General features: G+C 36.5%; 1 long non-coding RNA gene across 3 annotated transcripts in view; it reads right to left on the reverse strand.

Moving 5' to 3' along the window:
- The window catches only part of LOC123614783 (uncharacterized), a 654335-nt gene that overhangs the window by 450350 nt on the left and 177176 nt on the right, over nucleotides 1-26809 (reverse strand). The gene's annotated exons all lie outside the window — the stretch shown is intronic.

The following is a 26809-nucleotide window of genomic DNA, read 5'->3' on the forward strand; positions in this document are numbered from 1 at the left end:
ATGAGCAGGTTGGCTTCTGTGTACAAGCAGAGGACCTGACCTTGGGTAGAACAAGGACGCCTTATCCCTGTCCGTAAATGGGAAGGCAGAGCACAGGAACACAAATCCAACTAGGATGGTAGATGTGGTAGTAGAAAGGTAAGTTGTTTCTCTTTTATAAATTGTGTTAAAAGTGAGAAGAGAAGAGGGGCTATAGGAAATCTGAGGAAAGAGAAGGTGGACCAGGGACTGACAAGGTATTGCCAGGCACTATGGTGTCTACTTGATGTCTCTGACCTTGTTTTTACATAGAAACCAATCAATACATAAACATGTTTCCCTCCACTACATGCAGGGTTTGTATTTATTGTAAACATTTATTTTTATTAATTTATATATTATATATCTTCCCAACTACAGTATAAGCTTCAAAATATTACATCCAGTGCTCTGCTCCTAAGACCTTTACCCACACTGCCTGACATGTAATTGGTATTCCATAAATATTTGCTGACTGAATAATTCAATATCTACACATACCTAAAATTTGCTTAAAACTGAACTCATTAATATCTTTAACTCTTCCATGTACACACTTGTTCCTCTACTTTTTATTCTATAATAGTTTATCCAACCAATTTCTCAATCCATAAATTTGGAAATCATCCTATATCCTCCCTCATTTCATTTCCCATGACCCATTAATCATCAAATTCAAACAATTCTACCATTGAAGTATTTCTTGTAACTATTCACTGCTCTCCACTCCTGTAGCCAGTTTCCTTGTCAGGTCACCATCACCTCACCTGGATTACTGGAAAAGCACTGTAATAGCTCCCCTAGCTTTCTTTCACTTCATTCCCCACAAGTCCATTCTCACATCTTTCAAAAAGTATAAATCTTATTATGTCCTCCACAACATTAAACCCACCACTGATTCTTCAGTAGAGCCCTCAGGACATAATTCTCTTTTTTAATGATTTATGACACGTCTCTTAATCTGGCCTAGAACTTTAGTTGCTAAATTAAATTAATTTCAGTTCTCTAATTAGTGGTTCTCTATCAGCTCTTGGGTCTTTGCACGTGCTTTTTCCTCCACCTGAAATAGTCTCTTCACCATCAGCTCCTACTCATCCTTTCTTTCTCAACTTAGAAGTTACTTCCTCTAAGAAGTTTTCCCTATATCATGGCACTGGTTAGGTACTCCCCCTAAATGCTTCCAAAGCCCCCTGTGTATGCTGGGGTTCTATAACCTTCCTTTAGAGCATTGTTTCAGCTCAAACCCAGATAGTAACAAATATTTACAGGGTAGATAGAATCTTACGGTTCTTGTAGTGAATTTATACCTCTATTCTTCCCCCTTAGTCCCTTAGATAACAAAAAAGGGGGGGTTAAGGGGTGCCTATTTGCTAAAGAAAAAGAAACCTATTTCTACCAGGTGCCCTCCAGAGATGATAAGACAGGCAGATCTGAGCAGCTCTGTGATCGTGGGCCAATGAGATAATGATGAGGACAATCCTTTTTACTGCCTTTTCCCCCCAAATATAAGTTAGAATTTTACAAATAAATTTCTCAGAAAATCTGTGGTCTGGAAACTACTTGATATTACTTTGTTCTCCTTAGGAGTGAATCTCAATGTATTTGTGTTTCTAATTTGTCTCAGGCTCTTTCAATAAGCATCCATTTAAAATACTTGAGTAAATATTTGGGGAAAGTGAGAAGTATAATTTTCATCTCTTCATGATTACTTTACAAGCATTACAGTAAGTCACAGGAAGTAAAAAAATATTCTAAAAAGTCAAAGTAGCATGTCTTATAGCAAAAGATCTGGTTAATTTTAAGTGAACAAGCACAAACTAACCACTGCAATTTCTGCAGCAAACCAAATCACACACCTAGATTTAGAAGCAAAACTTTCCAGTTTTCTCATATGTGCCATTCTTTGGTTACAAGTGTTCAAGATGGAGGCAGAATGGTCCTGTGATGACTTCTCTTCAAATTCAAAAGGCACAGGCATAGAGGAGATGAATGAAAGCAAAGAGGGCCCCACAGATAAATTTAAAGCCCAAACTAAAATCACTTGGTATTTAATCCCAACTCATCTCATCCCCTATTTATTTAAATGTTACTATGATTCTAATAATTTTTAAATAGCTTATAATTTCATTTCTTACAGTATAGTCATATAAACTATATATGAAAACACATCATACAAAAGTAAGCACAACATGGAGGTCTGTCATCTTCATGGAACAAGCAGACATAGTCATTATGTCTTAATATATACTCATCAGTAGAGAGAAAACAAAATAGCTGCTCATGGAAATTAACCTGTTAAAGTCTTATAAAAATATCACTCTGAGAGACTGTGTATGTGGTTGACCCTTTCATCTCTATACACTGTTAAATGCTGCATTGCCTTTGGCAGTGTTTACTCCCAACGTACTTGTTTATATTCTCCATTAAATCATTCATTGCAAATATCTGAACTCAAGAAGGGCTCTTGAGGAATCATGTACACCAAGTTTTAGAAAACTATACTTCAAATCAGGATGACCATGAACTTACCAAGTTTTAAATATTTCCACAAAAGCACATTCCATAAAAGAGAACTGAGACAGGGTTGCCAAATTTAGCATATGAAAATGCAAGACACCGTTTAAGCTTGGATTTAAGATAAACAACAAATACTTTTTTAGAATAAATATGTCCTGTGCAATATTTGGAACATATTTGTGCTTAAAAAGTGTTCACTGTTTATCTGAAATTCAAATTTAAGTGTCCTGTATTTTATCTGGCAATCCTAGAACTGAAACCTAGCCAAGGATAACTTCTGTCAGATGACTCCATTTCTCTGCTATAGATTGTCACATGTAAGATCATTCATCCAAGAGAAAGGGTGATCATAAGTTGACAACTGCAGGTTAATTAAGAACTAATTGTTGGTCAAGTTGTCAAAAATCAATATAACAGTCAATTCAATCAATACAGATTTTTAAAGGATTTTAAACAAATATGATTCTATAATTTTTTCTCTACTAATCTAGAAACAAATGGTGCTCATTTCATTTTCCTTGTGAGATTATCTCCAATGGACAACATAAACTTTTGTTAAGTTAGTAATATAAAACTTGAACTTCATGAAAGTCAATATGAAAGGTAAGGCAGTGTATTTTTAATAATAAACATTTTACTTGTGTGTTTTAAATGTAATTAAAACTGAATTTATCATCCTGCCTCCCAAATCCATTCTTCTCCAATATTTCTCTTCTCCCCAAATAATATCATGGCCCTGCCTGATGATCAAGTCATAAATATGAGTTATTATCAATTCCTTTTCACACAACCCAAATTTTTAGTTATTGAGTGTTTACTATATTTATCAATGTTACCATATTATGTATTTGCTATACCACTGTAATAAATTTTACCCTGAATTCTCTTGTCTCTCTTGTCTGTTGCAACAACCCACGTCAGAACTATCATGACTCACTCTACAGATAAGAAACTGAAGCATAAAGAGGATAAATGGCTTGTTCAAGTTTAAACAGCTGAGCAGTCAGAGAGCTAGAACTAAAATCTAGATCTATCTTAATCACTGTTAACTCCACACATCCAGCCGGTCACCAAGTTCTATCAATTCTACTTCCTGAATATCTTTCAAATTCTTTCTCTACACCCTATCCTCCCACCGAGTTCAGGTCCTCATTGGTCCTCTTAACTGGTCTACAATTTTGGGTTCTTTATTAGTTTCAGAGGGCTGCCATGAAAAACTACCACAAATTGGGTGGTTTAAACAACAGAAATTTGTTGTCTCCCAGATCTGGAGGGGAAAAGTCCAAAAGTAATATGTCAGCAGGACTGCTTCCTCCTGAAGGCTATGAAGGAACAATCGTTCCAGGCCTCTCTCCTTGACTTGTAGATGGCCATCTTCTCCCTGTGTCTCTTCATATCATCTTCCCTCTGTGCATGTCTATTTCTGGGTCCAAATTCCCCTTTTTTATAAGAACACGAGTCATATTGGATTAGGGAACCACTTGACTTCAGTATGACCTCATCATAACTTAACTAATAACATCTGCAATGACCCTATTTCCAAACAAGGTCACCCTCTGACGCATTGGGGTTAGAAACTCAACTTTTTTGAAGGAGGACACAGTTCCACCCATAACAGATCTCTTCTATTCTGCTCTCCATTCCCATCAAAGTGCGTTTGCTAAAATTCTAATCTAATCCTGTCATTTCCTTGTTTCCATATTTTCAAGGACAAGACACAGCCTCCAGAATAAGAGGCTAAACTGGGGATGTGGAGATAAGAGAGTTATTTGTGATCCATTGTGTGCTTGCTATTCCAGCTTTAGTTCTAGCCTCTTTCCACTCTCCTTGTTTAGCCCTTGAACTTTAAAGTTCTAAACAGACAATAAACTTGACCTGTTCTCTTTTATCTCTAGACTCTTGCTGGAGCTCACTCTACCATAAACACCCTGTGCTTCTCCCTCATCTCATGCTTAGTCTCCATCCACACAAGAGAAGACCTGCTCCTTTTCCTTTCCAGGAGTTTTTACAAAACACATTTCTGATGCCTTCCTCTTGTGCCATCCACATTTCTCATGAAGGATGAATGTTCCAAGCTGATTGTTCCGAGCCATATTATGTTAAAAACGAAAAAAATTAAAGGTGTAAAACAATGATTATCATAGGCCCTCAGGTCTATAAGGCCAGCTTTGGGGTAAACGTCAAAGTTATAAATGTGATGTTCATTAGACACACCAGTGGTTTGGGTCACTGTGTTAAAGCTTAGTGCTCGTGTATCAAGTGCACTCTTGCCCATCTCTTCTCTTCCTCCATTCAGGTACAGCAGGCCCGCTCGTGCTTCCCACCCCTCTATATTAAACACAGCAGAACAGGAGAACCCTTTATCACTCCCTTTTCTAGGTTCTCTGCTACTGGTGAAGTGAATTAGGACTTTGGTGGGGCCAGCTTCTATGACAGAATTTACCAGAAGCACTGTGTTTGGGAAGTTCTAGGTCACCTGCATCTAATAATAAAACAAATGTTCACTTTTCTTGTGGTCACAGACCATTATATACATTATTGTTAATCTACCCAGCAATTCTGCAAAGGTGGTCCATACTATCTCCATTTTATTCTGAGACCTTAAGTAGTTTGCTCAGATTGCACAGCACAGAACTCAAATTCAGGCCTGTTCAATTCCTCAGCCCCTCTCTTAGCCTTTCCTTCTGACTGAAATGCTCTTCCTGACAGTCTTCAACAGACTCTTCCTCAACATTCCAGATGCTCAACTATCATTTCCTTTGCAAAACTTCTTCTGGCCAGCAATACCATTATTTCCATTATCTCCATTATTTCTCCTCCTCTCCCCAACCAAGGCATAAATCATTGCTTTTGCCTCTGTTTCCACAGCACTCTGTATGGGATCTCTTTTGTAATGATAAATACATTCATTGTAATTTTCCATTTACATATCAGACTCCTCTCCCAGACTGGTAGCTCCTTCAGGTGAGTTCAGGGCCCATTTCTTACTCATGAATGTATCCTCCAAATCTTGCTCAAGGCCTGGAACATTGAATATACTCAAGAACAAATACTGTTTGACCATGGAACTAAAATGGACATGATGCGACTGCCTAAGACACAGCCCTAATGAGAGACACTGCCACTGGGAATGTGGAAACAATCAAAGGCCCTTCTTCCCCAGCAAAAAAGATCATAAGACCTTCTGTGGAAATAGGCAGTGACGTTAAGACTGGAAAGACCGTCACTGTGCTTAAAAGTATACAAGGGCGGCCACTATTGAAAAGTAAAAATGACTTTTTTCAAATAAAAAAAATTTAATTCAATCCTCAAGGTATTATAAAGTTTTCTAAAACTAACATTTCCAAAAGGTTCAACAGGGATGACATTTTCCTCTTCTGTACCTAGAGTAGAGAAAAGTTCCCTGCTTTGGGCCTGTTGTTCTTACATATTTCCCCATTGACACAAAATGCTTTATTTATAAAACTATTTAATTAGCAAGACCTTTATTTTTGAGAGGAGTCTTACTCTTTTTTTTTTTAAGTAGAATATCACTCTTAAGGAGCTTTGAAATAGTGCTTTAAAAAAAAAAGGGAGTTGATTTGCATGGCATAGAGCATGTTGTAAAACAGGCAGCGCATCATTACCACCACCCACTCAAAACCATTTTAACTATAATCTCTGTATTTGGGTAGTTCAGCTAATTAACAACCTGGTATTACTGCAAAGATGAGACTGTCATGTTATTTGAAGTGGTTTTTAACAGTCGTTAAGCACTAACTACTCAATTTATTAACAGTTTGTTCCACCTTAAGTGAAGGAAATTACATAATTATTGTGAGTCTGAAAACAAGAAGAAATATATATGTACATTTTTTCATTACTTATAAAGAATTCCAAAATTAAAATGGTGTTTTTAAGTACAAGTAAAATTCTAGAAAATGCATATTAATAGTATGATATCATGTTATGGGTATGTAACCTTCTTCCTCACACACCTTTGTTTAACTTTTAGCTTGATGTGATCTAACAAAAATAGTGCAGGAAAGATAAAACATGCTTTGGAAGGAGAATAAGCAGTGGTTTAAAATGTGGACCTTGAAATCAGATTGGCTGGGTTCGAATCCTGGCTCTACCACTTACCAGTGCAAAGAACTCAGGTCTTAATCTAACCATGTTTCTCTTTACTCACCTGTAAAATATGGATCTTAATAATAATAGGGCTCCTCTATGGAGCTGTTGTGAGAATTAATGATTTAATACATGCAAAGCACCAGAACACTCAGCAAATACTAGCTATCATTAATTTGGTCTAGCTCTCCTTGTAATTACCTATTTTCCCCAATGTCATACTTTACAGGATGATTTCCCTACCTTTCCAAGCATTAGAAGCTCTTTTCCAACTCTAAAAATTTCTCAGACCATCACACCATGGCAACTGTATACTTTTCATCCATTACTTGAGAATGTGAAAAATCACAAAAATCTATTCTGAATTTAGTCATAATTTTATACAAATTATTGAATAGTTTTCCCTACCAAAAGGCACTCAGAGGTGGCCTTGTGTGACCTTTAAGCATGAAAGGGTTAAATGGTCTGAGTTGGGGAGAAAGGTCATCATGACAGGGATTCTCAACTTGACATTTACTATCTACTCCATCTCAAGAGGTTATTTCAACTGGTCATATTTTGATTGATTTTATAGGGGACAGGTTGATATTATCATATTCCCAAATATGCATTCCTGAAGGCCTCAGGATATAATTTGTTCATTTATTAATTTATTTAATAAAATGTTACTAAAAGCTGACTACATATTGGGCACTATATTTAGAGCCAAGGGGATGCCTCTCCAGTGTCAGAAGTCTACTTTTTTTTCACAGGCAGGGTGAGGAAATGAGTACCCAGGACTCAGGAAAGAAAAGAGAACAGGAAAATGAGTAAGGGTAGAAGAAAAAGGAAAACTTAGTTTTTCTGATTCTCAATTCAGTGATCACTCTAAAACTTGAGACTGTTTCATGGTTTGAACTCATCTCCCAGCAATGGGGAAGGATATTTGCCTTTGAATGCCAATTCCTAGTATAATATCTGGGATGTAGCTAGTGTTTAATTAATGTTGGGTGAATGATGTATGTATATACAGATGGATGGATGGATGAATGGATGGATAGACAGATGGATGGATGGATAGATTCACTTCAAAGCACAGGATTCTTGAAGTGATTAACAAGGAGTTCTCAGTTCCAATCTTTCCCAATTTTTTCTTCAGATAAAATAATTTATGCTTTAAAGCCAGTTCTCCTGGGAAATGTAGAAAGATACTTTAAATATTTTTTAGAAGATAAAAAAGGAAGATACATAGTTGAATGAAGGGAATGAATGATAAATGAACTATCACCTCAGGCATTTTCCTCAGGAGTCACGCTTACCTAGATTGACATTAAAATCTTGTAGCAAACGTACCCCCAAAAATCTGTGACTGCTTTTCTTCCTTACCAGCATCTCCTCTACTCATTTTAAAACTATGTAAATTTGCTCTCGATTTCACCTCAGTTAGCCACCCACACCCACACCCACACCAAATCACAACGAGTTAACCTCACAGATACTCTCATCTAATTTTTGTTTTAAATAATCCTGAAAATCACATGTCCCTGTGTTCCTGGAAATGATACTGTGTGTGTGTTTGGGTGTGTGTGTGTACACCTATATATGTGTGTGTATAAATTACCAGAAATAGTTTTCTGGTAGAGAGCACTCCAAGTACCTGGAGATCTGGGACAACCTGTTCTTTTTTCCATGAACACTTTGCTACTCTCTTTAGGACTTAAGTTTGTCTTTGTTTAGGATGCAGGGACACCAAACTGAGAAGTGACATCCACCAAGCGAATGGGGGAGGAGGAGCAGGCTTGTAGTTAGAGTGCCCCAGGAGAGATTCTAAAGGCCATTGGAACTGGGAATTATGAGTGAAGAGTCCTATCAGTCACATTCAGAAAGCCAATGAGGAAAACTTCTAAGCAGGCGAGTGATGGGATTTGATTTACTTCTTTACAAGATCATTTTGTATGCTGTATGCAGTGGTGGTCAGAGAGCACAAAAAGCATAAGAAAGAGACTATAATATGTAACTTGGGACAAAATTGAAAGAAATTTAAGTATTTTTTCCCATTAAATTTCAACCATTATTAATCCATTATAATTTAATTTCATTTTTCCATGTTACTTTGAAGTAAAAGCCTTAAATGTCTCACATCTTGGATTCCAGCATCAAATAACCACAGACCCAGGCATGTCCACATTGTTCGTTTTTGTCCAAGTGTTTCAAGGCCTTGGAGAATCCTGACATCTAACGCCTTTAAAATTCTCCTAATAGTTATCAGAGAGAAAACATCATTTTGTTACCTTACTCTTTTACTGAGTTTGACTCATTGTATCATCATCCTGTTTCAAAGCCTAACTACTTGCTCCAGACAATGTTTGTGTCCCTCAAAACTCCATTTGTTAAACTCTTAACCCTCAATGTGATGGCATTAGGAAGTAGGGCCTTTGGTGGGTGATGAGGCCCTAAGGGTAGAGCCCTCATGAATGGGATCAGTGCCTTTTAAAGAGACATCAGAGAGCTCTCTGCCACCTTCTGCCAAGTGAGGACACAGTGAGAAGATGACTGTCTATGGAACCAGGAAGCTGGGCCTCACCAGACCCCAAATCTGCTAGCACCCTGATCTTGTCCTTCCCAGCCTCCGGACCTGCGATAAATACATTTCTATTGTTTAGATTTCTATTGTTTCCACCCAGTCTATGGTATTCTGTAGAGCAGACACTACTCTTGGAGAGCTTTGTTGCTTCCTGTTTCTTGTCGCCCGGCAGACCGGCTGTAGCAATACCGTCTGCCCCATCCCCAACCCTGCAAGATCCCTAGAGTGGGAATCCCACACTCTGCCCAGCACACCACCTCCCCTCAGTCCACACAGCCCCCTGTCTGCTCCAGCCCTCAGCATTTCTCTTCAATGGTGCTGCGAGGGCCTCCTGACATGTCTAATACACTCTGGAAGAGACAGCTGGATGACTGTATTCAAATACTGAGAGAAACACCTTGTTGGACTGAAAAGAAATCACTTTCAGCAGTGAATTCTCCATTGCCAAGTGTGTCATGTCTCAACATTATGAATTACAAGAGGCCTTAAATGTTTTTAAAAATGTAAATCTACAACAAATTTTTAATGTAAAGAAAAATCATATCTTAAAAGAATATAAAATCATGTGGATTAAGTAAAATAATATATTTAAAGGGAAAGAACACAATGTTAACTGCTGTTATTTCTGTTAGCTGGGATCATGATTTCTCTATATATACTTTCTCTATTTTACAACTTTTTTACAATGAGAATATATTACCTTAGACACCATAGTTATCTTTCAAAAAGTAAATCTGATATTTTATATAAACTTTTAAATTAACTTTTTATGATTCTTAGTACATTGTATATTCTTGTATATTCTATTTTTGACTGCAAATTCGGTGTGTGCACATGCATACTTGAACATAACTTTATTTCTATCATAAGCCTTAAATGATGAACTAATAGGAAAGTGAGGAAATAAAATTCATATACCCAGTGATTCCTTAAAACATATTCTTACTTCCTTAAGGCAGATTCTTAGTTTCCTTTGTAATTAGGGATAAGTTTGTCAGATACATGTATATTCATGTATGACTGAAGCATTATGCTGTACACTAGAAACGGACACAACAAAAACAAACAAAATTGGCCTTCTACTGTATGCCTACATAAATGCCTCATGTATGTTGCCTCATTTAAATTTTTATTTTAATATTCATAGTAACTATGTAAGAAGACATTTTCCTGTAGTAGCTAAGAGCCATTAAAAATCAAAAGCTTCATTGAAATTCTCAGTCTACTACCTACTAGCTACGTGGTCTCAGGCAAAGGACTTAACCTCTCAGCCTCAGTGCTTTCCTCTGTAAAGTGAAGATAAAATAATAGTGCCTTTCCCACTGGGTTGCTGAAAGTTAAAGGAGATGTGCCTATAAAGCACCGAGTAAAGTGCCTAGCACATAGTAATCACTGGGTACATTTTTGCTCTTATGTGCTATTATCACCATCTTAGAGATGAGTAAACTGAGGTTTAGGAAAGCTAGTCATGATTTCAGTCCAGGGTTCTCTGACTTCAAATCCACTTGTAAATTCTCAATCACATTATAGTTAGAGAAGTTTCAGTCCAAATGCCTCGAAGGTCTCAAATGGAAATGTTCTAACATGATGCAAACTGAACTGTGAGGCAGGTCTTAGCTCTTTGAGGTTCTTTTACTATTTTCACTACACTTTCTTAAAATGTAATATGCTATGAGATTACAATGCTCAGAGTCTGTAGTTATTGAGTTTTCTCTTTTTCCAGAAGAGCTTTTGCTTTCGTTAAGAATCCTGCCTTAAATGTATAGATATACGGTTCTGCTTAATAAGCGACATCAGGGAAACAGCAATAGGGATCACAGGATCACCACTCTAAACAACAGCCAGTCACCCCACAGGACTGCAGCCGAACACCTCGGGCAGGATAAGGCTGGTCTCAATCTAAAAGCCTACAACATACAGGGAAAATTATGTTCTTTTTTGTGTGACTTCTCAATGATAGTTTTGTTATTCTCCTAAATAACACACCACTTTTGCTGTGTGAGTGTAGTGGTTAAGAAAAAAGGCTTTTGGACTTGAAAAGACCCCAGTTCAGGCCCCTTCTCCATCATTTCTGGCTACAGGATGCTGTGCACGCTAAGCTCTTTGAGTCTGTTTCTGTGTCAATGTAATCAGTACCCACCTCCCAGGAGAGAGGAACAAGGAGAAAACTAAGAGAACGTGTGTGACGTACTTAGCACAGTTCAGGTAGAGAGGCAGGCCTCAGTCAACTCTAGCTGTACTATTAAAAAGAAAACATGTTTTCAGATTCCAAAAAACCTCCTATTTTAGGCAGCATTTTCTAGAGGAAAGAAATGAGTCAGGAGATGTGGATCCTATTTTGGGCTCAAGAATTGTAGTCACAGGAACCAGCAATTTCCCTGAGAGTTTGTGAGCTGATTATAATATGAAGAAAGTAATGTTTTTGCTTACCTGCCTGGATGCATGTAATACAACTTTGTATTACTAAGAATGAAAAGTGAAAAATATAATTTTTTCTGCCTTGTGGACCTTTCTCATTGGGTGCGGGGTGAGGAGAGTATTCCAAACCACTTTCTGCTGTGCATTCCTCTTTAAACTCTATGTGCACATGTCAAATTGTCAACAGCCAAATCTAGTCTACAGATGCAGAGCAAACCCTGCTTTAGAAGCTATGAAAACTATGCAGAGATGCTCAAAGCTACTGGGAAACAGAAAAACTTGGAAATCAGCAAAATTAACTCCTGAAAAAACTCTTCCTGCCTGTACCTTATCACTCTGCTGCCCTTTCCCTGTGCTGTGCATACTAAAAGGAAGGGGGGGGGGGCAGAAATAATGGAATGCCTGGATTCCCTTTTGATACTATGCTCAGAAACGGTTTCTCTGGGGTCTAATGAGATGTTCTTTGGAGGTTGAATAATATGAATTCAATTCTAACCAACTATGGAAGCACAATTTCAAGGAACCAATAACATTACTATTATTTTTCCCTTTGTCATACTTATCCCAGAAGAATGATAAGTGTTTTTGCTGGATACTTTTTAAAGCTTTTCCGTCCTGATGGAATTTTAGTTTTTGTAACAAAGTTTATACAGCAACCATAAAAGTCTAAAACTATTAATTAAATTGTTAGGGAAGATCCCAAAAGGCTTCAGAATTAAAATATTATATTTTAATTTGACTTTTCAAGATTTCAGAATTCTCTCCTATAAAACAATAAATAAAGGTTCAGCGCCCCAAAATGGGTGCTGTTTGTCATGTCATCATGTCATCGTGCACACGCACTGCTTCTGTTCATTCAACTGAGTAGTATTTCTAACTTGTGAATGCATCAACAGGAACCAAAAATAATGCTAGGAGACTGATGTCAACAACAACAACAACAACAGAACACTAATAATTGAGAAGTCGGAACATAACCTGCTCTTTTCTCCAGGAATCACTGACAGCAAGTTCCATGAACTATGTGTTTGTCATTTTATATTTGCCTACAGTGACACCTGCTGGAAATCCCTTGAAGTTTTAAAATGAAAATAAATTTTAAAATAAAATAAAAATCAAGCTTTGAAAACATCAGCCATATGCTGTTATTATTATTTTTTACTAAAAACACATTGTCTACCCTTCAATTTAATTTCTGATGCTGCTTTTGAATTTCCTTTTTTTGTGTGTGCAACCTGAGAAACTAAGATTCAATTCCACTCGATGAAATAATTATTTTACTGGTATGATAAAGTTGGAATTAACTCTTATATGATGCAAACTCTTTTAAAATGGAAACATTTATAAACAGTTTAGTTGCATTATTTTGCTTCCTTCTGAAATACTGCTTTAAACATGTACATATCAACTGCAGTGTGATAAGTGAATTTTTAAATCTTGCTTAAGATTGAATATCAAGAGATTTAATACTGTGAAATATTTAACAGCTAGCACTTTCCTCAGCAGCATGAATGCACAAAACCATGTTGTGTTTGGAGTGTTCTGGTTGCTTTTTAGCATAAATTACATGTCTGCCACACTGTGCACTAAGCGACCAATATGGATCTCATGCAAGTCACTTTGGATTTCAAGAGACTTTATATACTAAGGGTTCCCATCTCCCAGCGACACAGAGAAGGATTTGCACACCTAAGTCCCATTGCCAGTAATAGAATTCACTCACAAAAATTCTGGCACATTAAGAAGGTGCAAGCATTTACATGGGAAAGGATCTTTCATAAAGTCAACCTCACACCAGGATTTGGTATCTGGCACTTTTCACCAACAGTGGGACACATCTGCCATGCAATATGTCTATTCTTGAGTTCAGTCCTTTCCCAGTCATTTCAGTCTGGTTTATGTGCTATTGGTGGCAATTTCTCCCATTAAAAAGTTTTTTCATTAGTTTTTATACTCTATATTAGCATTTTTTCTATAAAATTAGCATAGTGCTTTTGTTAATTATGCTATAGAATGTCTGCCATTTTTTAGGGAATTGGTACTCAGATTCAAACTCTCTGTAATTCTAACTCTAAAGTCTTATAAAGACCTACTTGACAAATTTAAAAAAATTTTCCAAAATATTAAAGCTGTTTTTAGAGTTCCTTTTTAATGCAACCATGTAGGGGTTCTTGTAAAATAAACTTTTATAAAAACTAGCTCCAGTTCACTTTTAACTATACCTCCATTTCTATAAGAACTCCCTTTAGCATTAGACAGAGAAGATTTGGTTCAAAACAAAGATTCTGATAGCTTCATGCCAACCACAAAGCTGGTTCTCCATTCTACTATAGTTGTTCCTATGGGAAGGAAATGGTATCTTTGCTTAAAAGTCAAAATTCACGAGGAAATAAATTTTCTCTGATGTCTTACTTTAAAACCTCTATATCAATCCATTCTTTCATTCCTTCAGCACTAAAGACCTTGTCTTTATAAACTAGCAAAGATGTCAAGGATCTGTGGAGATGATATAGCCCACTTAAAACTCTATATATGACAAAACTTTGGCCCATAGAGGTAGACTAAGGTCAGGTATACGAGAAGCATTTGCTGAATTAGCTAGATATTCTCAGTCCTGTATTATGACTTCTCTAGCAAAGCAAAGTCAATAACCTTTTTATCACTGTCCCTTACAGCCTGAAGTGGTTACGGTACCTTTGAAAAAGAGAGAGACTTTTTAAAAAGACAGTACTTTTCTATGTGCCCACATAAATTTTATCTACATACCTTCTAAATAGTTAAGAGTATCTCCAAGTTTTTTTTTCTCAATTCCTATCGTTGAGTTTTCTAGGCAGTACAGTGGATTCCTCTAATTTTTAAACTCTACCCTCAATTAATCCACATTACAGGAGAGGAGAGACTGAAGTAAGGTATAGAAAATAGAACCCCTTCAGTCCCAAGAATCACAAGAGAGATTCAGAGAGACTTGGATTTCTTACCACATAGAGGAGAGAGTTCAGAAAAATGGGTTTAAAGTAATCCCAATTAAACTGGACCTCTTGTGGGCACAAGAGTTTACTTGGCATATAGATTTATATTCATATTTGTTTTAATTCTATATTTATATTTGCTTGTGTATATTGCAGGTTGGATACCAAATTTGATATCCAACCTATTAGCAAATTTTAAAATATTCAAATCATTAGAAAAATCATCAGAAAACTATATTAATGAAATTAATCATTCCATGTTTATTCATGCTTTAAAGAGTTAGTCCTCAAATGGCATTTATATAGATTTGAGACTAGGGATGGGGAGAGGGTATGGGTTCCTGGATGTTTTCTCTCAGAGTATTTGACTCGGGTTCTCATTGTTATGACAGTTCAAATCACATAAGCATCTTCAGAGTGACACTTTAAAACTGAGAACTATCATGTCATTTCAATGACCATATTTCTTTCAAGTAACTCTATTTTCAATGTTATAGTCTAACTGGTAAAAAGACCAAAGGCAGACCTAATGTGTAAATGATGAATTTTATCGTGTGAAAAACAACTCACATAATAGTATATAATGTCCAAATCAAGATTTTTCAATAGTTCCTATAGAGAAAAGTAGTAGGAAAATTGAGTCATTCCACTATGGTATGGATATCTTTTAAGTTTTTTTGTGTCTTGTAGGTCTTCCTTTTAGGATTTTTGGTAGGGCTAAAAATCAAGACAGCTGATCCTCTTTCCCTGGAATTGGGCATATGACCCAACACAGCTGATTAGAAGATTCTGTGACTGGTACAAAGAAGAACATGTGATTCAAATAAGCCAATCAAAGTCCTTTCTGGTGGTGGTTATGGATACCAGAAGGGTCTTGATCTGTAAAGATGACTTTGGCTTGGAGATGCTCAGAGACCAACTTTGCTATCACATGAATGGAAAGAGATAAATACTGAGAACGAAGCTCTCATGGAAGAAATCAGGAGCAGAGGTAGAGACATGGTTTAAATGAAAGAACTGAAACCCTTGGGTCTAGCCATTTCTTAAACATTGGTTTCATCTTTCCAGCTATATATGTATAATCCAACATATTCTCCAAAGTTATTTTTTGTTGTTATCTTGCTTAAACTAGTTTTAATTGGGTTTCTGTCCCTATAACCAAAAGAATCTTGACCAATATATCTGGCACACAATAGCATATCCACATGTAACATAAAAAAAGCTGAGTGTTGCAAAAGTTGATACCATATTCACACTCTTAAGTGGCCATTTCATTTTAGAAAAATAATATCACTCATTATGTTCATTTTAATACAAGTTGTATTGGGTTTGTAGTTTATTTGTCTTTAATATGTACACTTGCTTTTGTTTTATAGTTTTATAAAAACTATAAGCATAAAGAATCTTATATATATAGTTTTATGTTTTCTCATATTTAGGTAATATAATAACAAAAATCATTTAAGTTAACACTGGGAGTCTACAATAAGTTTCTCCCTTTAAAAGGGGCTGTCCTGAAATCAAGCTTGAGAACATACTCTATTGGTGAGTCTCAGAGAAATAAACACTCTTATATGTTGCTGGCAGGAACGCAAAATGATATAATTACATACAGAGGGTAATTTCCTTGTGTCTTTAACCTTTGAGATCTATTCCAGAGCTACTTTTTGGAACCTACCCTAAAGACAAACAAGCAAAATATAAAATTTCTGTGCACAAGGTGCTTATTATGGCACTATTTGTAATAGCAGAAGATTGGAAAGAATCTAAATGTCCATGAATAGGGGTCTGGCTGAATATACTATGGCATTACCACACAGAGGAGAACTATGCAACTGTAAAAAGGAAAAAGCAAGATTTTACTAATAAGGAATGATCTCCAAGATATATTAAATTTTTTTTTTCAGAGAAGCACAGTACAGAGTAATATTTGTGGTATGTTCTCCTTTTTTATAAGAAAGGTGAAGGAAAATATTAATGTAAATATACAGTTTTGCTTATATTTTTAAGAAGAAATAATAGAAGGATAAACTAAAAACTAGTAAAAACTGGTTTCTATAGGGGAAAAGGGAGAAATGTGGAGAGGGCAGGGATGAAAACATTTGTTTAATGTATCCTTTTATATAGTTTTGAATTTGGGATCATGTAAATGTTTTACATAGTTAAAAAACAGGGAAAAGCACTTCTTAAAAATTAAAATAAATGAAAACAAATGAACTGAACTGTGTATCAAATTGGTAGCATAACCACACAAAGAACAGAAATACTTGAAATAACTTCAAAATAGAATATTGACTGTAAATCTCTCATGGGATCCATTATAAGGATAAAATAATCTCTAAGAAATACTAAGTTGAATTCATTAGTCTTACTGTTAGCATTAAAATCAGTGTTATTGTTACTAGTATAGCTATTACAGGTACATTGTAGTATAAAGCAAATAAGTAATTATTCTAATATTGTCGACAGTCAAGATTTTTAGTGGAAAAGAAAATAACACAAGTATAAAATATAAAAGTTCAGCAAAAAAAAAAAAATCCATAGTTTTCCATTTAAACTGTAACATTAACATGCACACATAAGTTTTTTTTCTGAAATTCTTAGATTTTGGTCTCTAAACATCATTCCAAAAAAGGAACCAGGGATACTTGGAAAAATTGCTGATTCCAAGTGGAGCAGGAAATGTGTAAGATAAGCCTCCAGCATCTGTTGTGACAAAAAAGTAGAAATTTATCAAAGACTAATGTGGTCATGTTGGAGGAATACAGGAGTTAATTTAAAGGGCTTTCTTTGGCCTTAAATGGGACAATTTAAGCATTGAAAAGAATAATGACTGTACCTGAGTTAATTTTATACACACACACAGATGAGTTTAAAATGACACTTAAAAAGTTTCATTGGTCACCATTGGAGGTTGCTAGACTACCAAACCATTACTATGAAAACTGATAAGTTGGATGAAGGAATCAAACATGTATTGGGCCCTCCCTGTACACACTGTATTTCAGAGCTAGTAAAGGAAAATTATTTACAGACGAATTCCAGCTAGCGGAAAAGGAATGATAATATTACAAAATCACCATTTTATAACTCTTAAGAGAATAACTGACCTAGGCAATGACTATTAATGCCTGCTAAACCATCAGCAAAATACTGATGGGAACATTTATAATGGAGTGATCTGGCCAACATACCACCACAACCACTGCACAAACTAAAAGTAGGACAATCAAATATAATGTGATTCATGATGTGAGACAATAGGAAGGAAAAAATTTTTTTCTTAAAAAAATTATAATTAATACAATATCTAGAACATAAACATCATAAAGATGTAAGCAGCCAATGCAAAATGTGGGAAATTCTACAGGGCAAATGGCCCCATGTCTCCATCTATAGCATGACATGCAAAATAAGGAGGCAGAGAGGAAAGGTCAGGAGAAAATGTTACAAAATAACTGAGACTTAAAACAAAACAACCAAATGCAATGTGTGGACACTGGATCCTGATTTGAACAAATTAAATATAAGACATTTTTGAAGCAATCACAAAAATGGACAGGGTATTAGTGGATACTAAAAAGTTATGATTAGTTTTATGAAGGGTGATAGTATCATCATTGTAATATTTTTTAAAGCCCTTATTGTTGGAGATATATACTGAAATATTTATAAGCGAAACAACAGAATATCTGATTCTTTGACATACTCATACAAACAATCACAATAAAGTTGAGGAAATAAGTGAAATAAAATTGGCAAAATGTTGGAAATTGTTGAAGCTGTGTAATGAGTATATAGGAGTTAATTATACTATACTTTTTTGTGTTTGAGATTTCTCAGAATCAAAAATTTAGTAAAATAATAATTATTATATAATTAAAATGAGCCTATACATTATTCAACTTTGAGAAACACTTTTGATGCATTAAAGCATGTAAACTAAATCAACATCTATCAATATTAGTGAGGACCCAGAGAAAAGTGTTTCCTCCATGCTGTGTATTGTATCACTATCTTCCAGTGTCCCCAAGCAAATGTCAGCTTCCCTGTCTCTGAATCCATTGTTAGGTTCTATAATTGTTACATCTATTATATTTATCCTATCTACCTCATTATCTTAAGAATAAAAGCATGGCTTTTGGAGTCAGAAGCACCTTGTTTCAAGCCCCAGACCCATCCTAAATATTCATATAACCCCAGGAAAAGTAACTAACCTCTGAGCTTTAGTATTCTCATCTGTAAACTGAGCAAAGTATTATCTGTTTCCCTTCTATCCAAAAACCCAATATCTGGATAAGCAGCCTCCTTATTACATTCCTTTTGCCATCTCTTTCTAAACAGCAGCAAAAATTACCCTTATCCAGTGCCACTGTCTGAACTCTTTCCAGAACAAAAACTCCAAATTTCTCCTAATATTTACTCAAAATTCAAAACTAAGGATGGCACTGTTCTCTGCCAATTAGTCCCTCTTTTTCTCTAGCTGTTCTTAATTCTTAACATATTACTGGTTAATACTCTATGCTCCCAGCAAGAAAACTATTCACCTCAACATATTGTCTGTCAGGCTTGAGGACCTTCCAAGAAACTGATGCTTTTTCATGAAACTTCTTTTCTTTGGTCAACAGACTGTCTCCTAAAACTACTGAAATTAGGTCCTTGCTTTATGTAATAATCTCATCTCAGGCCTTCTAGATAGAAATAGCAATCTTAGAGCCTTCTATCTCCACTCCCCATTAGACAGAGGACTTTTTTCTAAGAACCTGGGACTTGGCTTCTTCACAATTCCCCAAAGCATTGGCAACCACATTCTGGCCCCAGCAGTCGCTCCATAAACACTGGTAACTGATTAAGTTCTGGTTTTTTTGCCCTGATTTTCTATTAAAGAACTATAAAAGGTAGTGAAATACAGCAAGACTGAACAACAGAATAAGAGAAGATATTTGGACAAAAGCTCTGGGGTATTGACATGAAATCTCAATCTCTACTATTTCCTTATTTTGCATGTTTAACATCAGAGTAAGAACTTTATTTTTTCCTCATGTTTGTTTAATTACAGTCAGTGCTGCAGGGAATGGCTTAGGTAATTGTGGTTTTCATATTTTAAAAAGTTCGACGTACGTGTACTTGTGTTCTAACCTCTATTTAACAAGTAACAAACCACAGATGAAATGATGAACTGGAAAATATATGACAACTTCCCTAATTACACTCCCTGCCAGCCCATTGAACATGCCTAAACACTAAGGGTCTAAAACCAAATACACCCAGGAATTTGACATGAACATCTCTCTCTAAAATTAACAGGAATTATTGCTATCAGATAGATCAGTGTTTAAGTAAAATACTCTTTTTTATTTCCCTTTCCAATTCCATAAACACCTTAATAGAATAGATAATAAAATGTAGAAATGATTATTTACATGCATAAAAGTCATAAACCAAGTCCTTACAGGTTTCCTCATCTGCCAAGTGAGAAGAACAATTATAAACATCTGGAAATGTTTCTTCCAATGAAGAGCTAATTAAAATACCATGATTGTAAAGTAATTGTAAAATAAAACATGATAAAAAATACCTTAACAATTATTACAACTGTAACAATTATTATAATTCAGCAGTTAGGGAATAGAAGAATTTTCTTTTGGGACTCTTAATTAACTAACAGTATTACTGAGTTATGCAGCCATGTGTTTACTGTTAACTGATCTGCAGACAGTACCAGGAGGTCTTGGAACTGCCACTCGAGCATGGTTAGTCATGATTTATCTCTGCCACTGACAGTCAAAGCAGCATGTGAATCTGGCTCAGGAAGAAAACCAGATGCCTCTACATTTGAGGCCCCAATTCAATATGCAATATTAAATAAAAGGACTGGAAAATTATACTACTACTTTACTCAACAGCAATTAAATCCTTAGAAGAATGTATAAATCTAATCTGGATATAGAGAAAATAGTTGGAACTCTTTACTTTTTTGTAAATTCCAAAATAAATTGAGACAATATAACATCACTGTGCAAGTATTTGGAGGAAATGAAGATAATGCAGGTCCCAAATGAAGATGAACTTCATTAATTAAAAGCAAAATTAACTAGTAAGAGAAGTTTCAAAATTATACAGGGAAATAAAGAAGATAAAAATTATGAATAAAAATTAAAATTTCCCAGGGAGTTTATAAAACTTCACTTGCCAAGACATTTAAGAATAAGAGTCTTTATAAAATTATCATATGGGATTATTTTGGATGGAGGTAATCGTTAGACTAAAAAGTCACTTCAGATTATTTATGAGTTAGGATATTTTCTACCTTACATCTATGAACAAAGTAGTACCAATCCTCCCAACTGCTTTATCATTCTACTTGGTAGATTTCTACAACTTTTGTTTTTACTGATGGTTGTCCAGCAGTTAGTTGTGATTTTGTTGTGTTCATGTGAGGATTTGAGCTCAGGGTCTACTGTGCCATCTTAATTTGGTAATCCTGAAGAACCCGATTTCTACAGCTTTGAAACCAGAAAATGATTTTCTGAGCTTTGAGCTTGAGCAACAAAATTTAATCTAGAAACCACTGTCTTCACTTTCTTTCATATTTTTTGAAGATAATGATTACATCATTTTGCTTAAGAAAATCCATCCTACAACCCAAACCTACTATTTATTTTTAACACTCAGTAAAAACATAAGATTAGCCACAGTATGACAACTGCTAAGAAGACAAAGCCAAATGAGAAATTAAGATGTATAGCTCCTGCCATTCAGAAGACCATTGTCCACTGGGGATGCAGACAAGTAAGTAGATGCAATCAGTTCATTAGATAAGCTGGGTTTTTAAGGGTAAGAGAAGATACCAACTTTATTGTCCTCCCTGCATGGCATTTCATCCCTGCTTTGTCAAATCACCCCTCGCCATTGTAAATAGTTAAGAAAGCAACTGTAACTTCTCCAGTCGTATCAACAAATAGTCTCAGCTGTAGAAAAGTCCAGTTCAATCTTATAGAATGTCTACAGTATCTTTTACTACTTCTTAACCTTATCCATCCTTTTCCAAAGGCCTTTAAAGAGCTCACAGGAGGTCAAGGGGAAGAATTATTTGCCTTGGTCCTTAATCCTGGCACTACACACATTGATCCAACTGACCAGTGCTAAGTATTTTAGGTTTTTCCCAAATGGTCATCTCCTATCCTGGTGGTGAGGCAGTTTGGTTTTCATATCACATTCTTTCTACTGTTCCAAAAGGAAAGTGATCTTAAAGATGAAGAGAATGCTGTGTAAGTATCAAGAATGTTAATAAAAAGTTTTGAGGAATAAATAAGAATTTAAAAAAAGATTTTCTTTTTATCTGGTACATGTAAGACAAATGCTAGACAGGCTTTGAAGCAGGTCACACAGGGAGACTGAGAACACCAGGAAAAACTGCAAAATATCATATATCATAGTAAGCATTTTTTAAGAGGTATTTCTTCCCTTTGGTACTACCTCTTTTCAAAGAACCAAAAACCTTCATGATAAAATTCAAACTGCATTCCAAAAACAGTATCCCCGTTTTACAGATAAAGAAGATGAGGCACAGAGGAGTTAGGTGACTGACCCAAGATCACAGAGCCAGTAAATGGCACAGCAAGGACACAAATCTGGGAAGTCTGCTGTTGGAGCCTGTGCTATTAACTTATGCGCAGTACTATCTCTTCTGACTACTAACCAAGCTAGTAAAATGAGAGAATATTTTAGAGTAGCATGTTAATTAGTACTTCCATATTGGTAATTATAATGGTATAATATCCAAAAGAATGACTATAATGGTGGAAACTTGAGATGTATTGAAGCCATTTGGAATTAGAAAAGGGACTGTGGCACCCCCCTGGTTCCATCCCAATATCCCCTACAACAGCCATAATACAATCAGTATCATGGGCAGATTTACATTGTCCAATACTATTTCCCTAAAGGATATTTTTAACAATTGAAGTTATTTGATTACTTGGGTAACTTCCCTCTCAATTTCTAACTAATCAGTCAGTGACATCACTTCAACATTTGCTTAAGATAATCTATGTCCAAAAATATTTTTAGATTATCAAAGATTCAAGATCTTCAGTGATAAATCTCTGTTTGAATAGAGTGCTTCCGACAGTGTATTTCATGGAAAAGAGGCCCCTTAAGTTACTTATTTATTTGACTAAGGAAATAAACTTATTAAATTTGATAAACTGCATGTATTGTTTCTCCTTGTTAAAGGTTTAATATTCACATTGGTATATCTAAAATTCTGGGGAGAACTAAACATAGAACTAAACTATGATAGTTCCCTATTTCCAAGTTTATATAATATTAGTGCATTTTTATCTTCCATAATAAATATCCCTAATACATTTTAATGGAACTAGAGTATCTCTAACACACTTTGAGACCAGATGACTCAGGCCATCGGTTGTCCCTAGAAGCATACTGAGAATTTAGGAGACAGCTAGGAAGGAACCAGATTGGAATAAGGAGGCTAAAATTCTGCTTTGATTCTTGGGTTCTTCAACAGGTCACCTTACTGCTCTGAGAATTAGGTTCTACATCTACAAACAAGAAAGTAAAGTACACTAATGGTTTTTAGACTCTTTTCTTAGCCAAGAAATGCACTGTGCAAAGAAACCTCACCTGAGAGTTCAGACAAAAGTAAAGCTACTATGTTTGGGTGATGAGAATGAGAACAAGGGCCTGCAGCTCTCCCTGCTCAGTCTTCCATTTCCATCTCCCAGAACAGTATGAAACTAATAAACTATAATTTCTATCATCCCTTGTAATCCTAATTAATTCTATGCTCTAAACATGGCTTCCTGCCTATATAACAAAAAAACATCTGAGGATATTTAAAAGCTGTTAGCCCCTGAAATGGGTGAATAATGGTTAGATCAGATTTTATCCCTTTGGAACTTTTTCAGAATAAGCATATCAGCCTGGCATATGAGGTTTTTGTTTTTGTTTTTTAAAAGATGAGCCAAAAATCCATTTGGCCTGTTAAATGTGCATTGACACCATCCAAATATATCTAGGTCATCCCTGCCACCATGAATCACCCCCACCTTCTGTCAAAGCTCCTTAATCACTATGACAAGAGATGACAATCATATGCTAACAGCAAATTCAGAATTGCCTCCCAAGTAGATTCCCACAAAAGCCAAACCAACAGGTTCCTAGACAGGAAAGAAAACCCATTAACTGTCTTTTAGGATTTCTGCCTAAATGTGATCAAGACCATCTTATGCAGAGGGTGTGTTTCTGGAGACCCTCTAGAGGGAATGCCCCAAACCAGGATGCTGAGGTGACCAGATGGCTGGGGACTGGTTCAGGGAAATGACCCTCAGGGGAAAAGGAATGGTTTGCACTAACTGATGTCAGCCCCATGGGGGTAGAACTCATGCTCACAAATGTTCCTGACCAGAACCCTGTAAGTGTCGCCCACAGTCATTATTGACTTTCTTGGAGGGGATTCTACCAGCGTATGCTGCTTCTTGTTGCAGGTGCTGCTTTTTATAGAAATATAGAACTAACAGTTCTCTGGAAATTCAAGCAAGAGACATTCATTATTTCATATTTATCTAGAAATGCTCAAAGGCAGAATGTGTGACTCTTCTGTCCCCTGCACAGGAAATCTCTTGGTTTTCTTATTGCAGCCTAATAGGTGTTTGACAGACCAATAAACCAAAATGTATTCAGAGCCACAATTTAAATACTTCAATAAGGACAGTACATTATTAGGGCTCAATTCCAACAAAGGGGATTCTGCACAATGACTGACCAGAGGTCAGAGCCCTCTGACCTCTCTGAATGCAACAACCTGTGCGTAATGCTAGGAGCATACCTGGGCCTTCCTCACACCTACTCACCTACTCTCTGTGAGTACCTGGGCCAGGGGAGCAAGGAGAAACAAGAATTCACATGGGTGCGCATCCAAATCTGCCCTTCTCTGGTGTCTACAGAACTGATATGTGGGCAAAAGCCAGATTTGCTTGTGCTCTAATGGTCTGACCACTCAGCCCGGTCCCAGTTCACAAAGCTCCACATTCATCACCACTGGGACTTGTCTTTTGTCTCCATGGCAGTGCAACCCTCTAACATCAGAAGAGGCACCCTGCATCCCTTTGCTGGTAACAGGCAATTGTTTCCATGTTCCAGTCAGCATATAAAGAGAGGCAAAGGTGAGCCTTTCATTCTAAGCCCGTTATCAATCAAGGTTTTCAAGAGAAACAGAATCAATAGGATATGTGTTAATATGTATATAATTTATTGTAAGGACACATAAAATTAACTATCACAAAGCCCCATCCCAGAAGCTTAGTTTCTACCTAACCAGTCTCCATACAAAGGAAATGCTAATGAGCTCCGCTGCTAGGGCCAGTGACCAACAACCGGTTTCTTGGAACTGCACATAGGGATCACACAAAGAAGCTGCTGTTAACTATCACCTATTGTCCAGATCTACCCTTTACGCTAGACCATTCCTTAAAGGATTCCCACAACCCTGAAGTTTCCTAGCAGATCCCACTACACTTCTCCTCAGTTTGGCCACCAGCTTTGTCTAACACATCTCATAGGTCCCCCACTCCACCCAACCTTCCCTATCTCAAAACCCCAAGCAAGTAACTCACCCACAGGAGCAGCATTCAGATCTGAAGTTCTAACACTGAAACTACCCCCCGAATTGAAGAGACTCCAGGTCTGCAAGAAAAGGGAACCCAAGTATGGAAACATGGGTAACTGCCTTATTGCTGACCTCGTGAATACAGACAGCACCATGACCTTGAGAATATCCGAAACGCAGCCTAGCCTCCAGCATCTGCCTTGGGACAAACCCACAGCAGCCTATTTGCCTACAAACCCAACCCATTACTCTCTGTGTTAGGCCTCTGAATTTCCATGTCTATTGCTTGGTAATCCAGCTCATGTTACTTGCTTTACATCTTTAATTTCATAACACATCAGACTCTCCTCTCTAGATTTCCTTTCTCCCCACCCCCTACAACACACCCCAAATTTTTTTGGCAGGGGTAATTAAGTTTACTTTTTTATTTTTAGAGGAGGTACTGGGGATTGAACTCAAGGCCTTGTGTATGCTAAGCATGCACTCTACAACTTGAGCTATATCCTCCCCCCATTAATTTCAATTTTTAACTTGAATACATTGCCACTTAAGTTTTTAACTTGATTACATTTCTGACTATTGCTCCAAGAATAGACAATCCCTTAGCCTGCCAGGCAACCTGCTTGCTCCATCAAAATGAATTAAGTGTCCCATTGGCAACACATGGCAATGAAACTCCATTGCTAACTGGGCCTGTTCACCCACACACCCCTCATTTTCAACCTTGAAAGAAGAACTAAGACCAAGTCCCTGACCAAGTTTCAATTCTATTTTTGTAAGTAATCAGCTTTTCTGTGAGAGTTCTAAAATACAAAATTAATGCTGAGAAGACATCTTGATACTATTTCTATAGTTGGCTCATGAAAAATTTCCTCTAACAACCCCCAAACAAGAGTTCACTTGCCCTATCCTCTTTTACATACTCATTCAAAGTTAACAGATCCAAAATTGAATTCAACTCTACCCTCAAAATACCACTCCTTCCCTGTCTTCTCTCACTAAACAGCACATATTTTTTCAAATTGCCTAGAACACTCTTGAGTCCTTCTAACGTCTTCCTTCCCTCCCATTGCTAGTACCCAGTCACCACATTCTGTCAATTCTGTCTCCCACATCTCCCTCAAATCTATCCAGCTTCCTAATTTCAGGCACCATCATGTCTTCCTAAATGACTGTAAACCTCCTGACCAGATTCTGCTTTCTATTTCTATCCCTGCTCCCACTTCACCTCACTATCATTATATAACTAAGGTCATCTTTCTAAAATGCAAATATGTCTCTGTCACTCCTCTGTTAAAAATACTTCCATACCTCTCTATTACGCTTAGAATAAGTATCATCCTCCTTAGCAGGACCGACAAGCTGGTCATAATTCAGGCTTTACTTTTCTCTCCATCTGTATTTCTCCCCACTCCTCTCTTCTCACTGTACAACATTCCCTGAGTGAGTCATATTTTTTCACCTTTGGGACTTTGCACATGCTGTTCTGATTGCTGGAATATTCTCCCTGTCCTGCCATCTCTTCACCCGTCCAACACTGTTCAATATTCATATATCAGCCTGACCCCTTCTTCTTGTAGG

Source organism: Camelus bactrianus, chromosome 1, assembly GCF_048773025.1.
Source record: "Camelus bactrianus isolate YW-2024 breed Bactrian camel chromosome 1, ASM4877302v1, whole genome shotgun sequence".
Classification (NCBI taxonomy): domain Eukaryota; kingdom Metazoa; phylum Chordata; class Mammalia; order Artiodactyla; family Camelidae; genus Camelus; species Camelus bactrianus.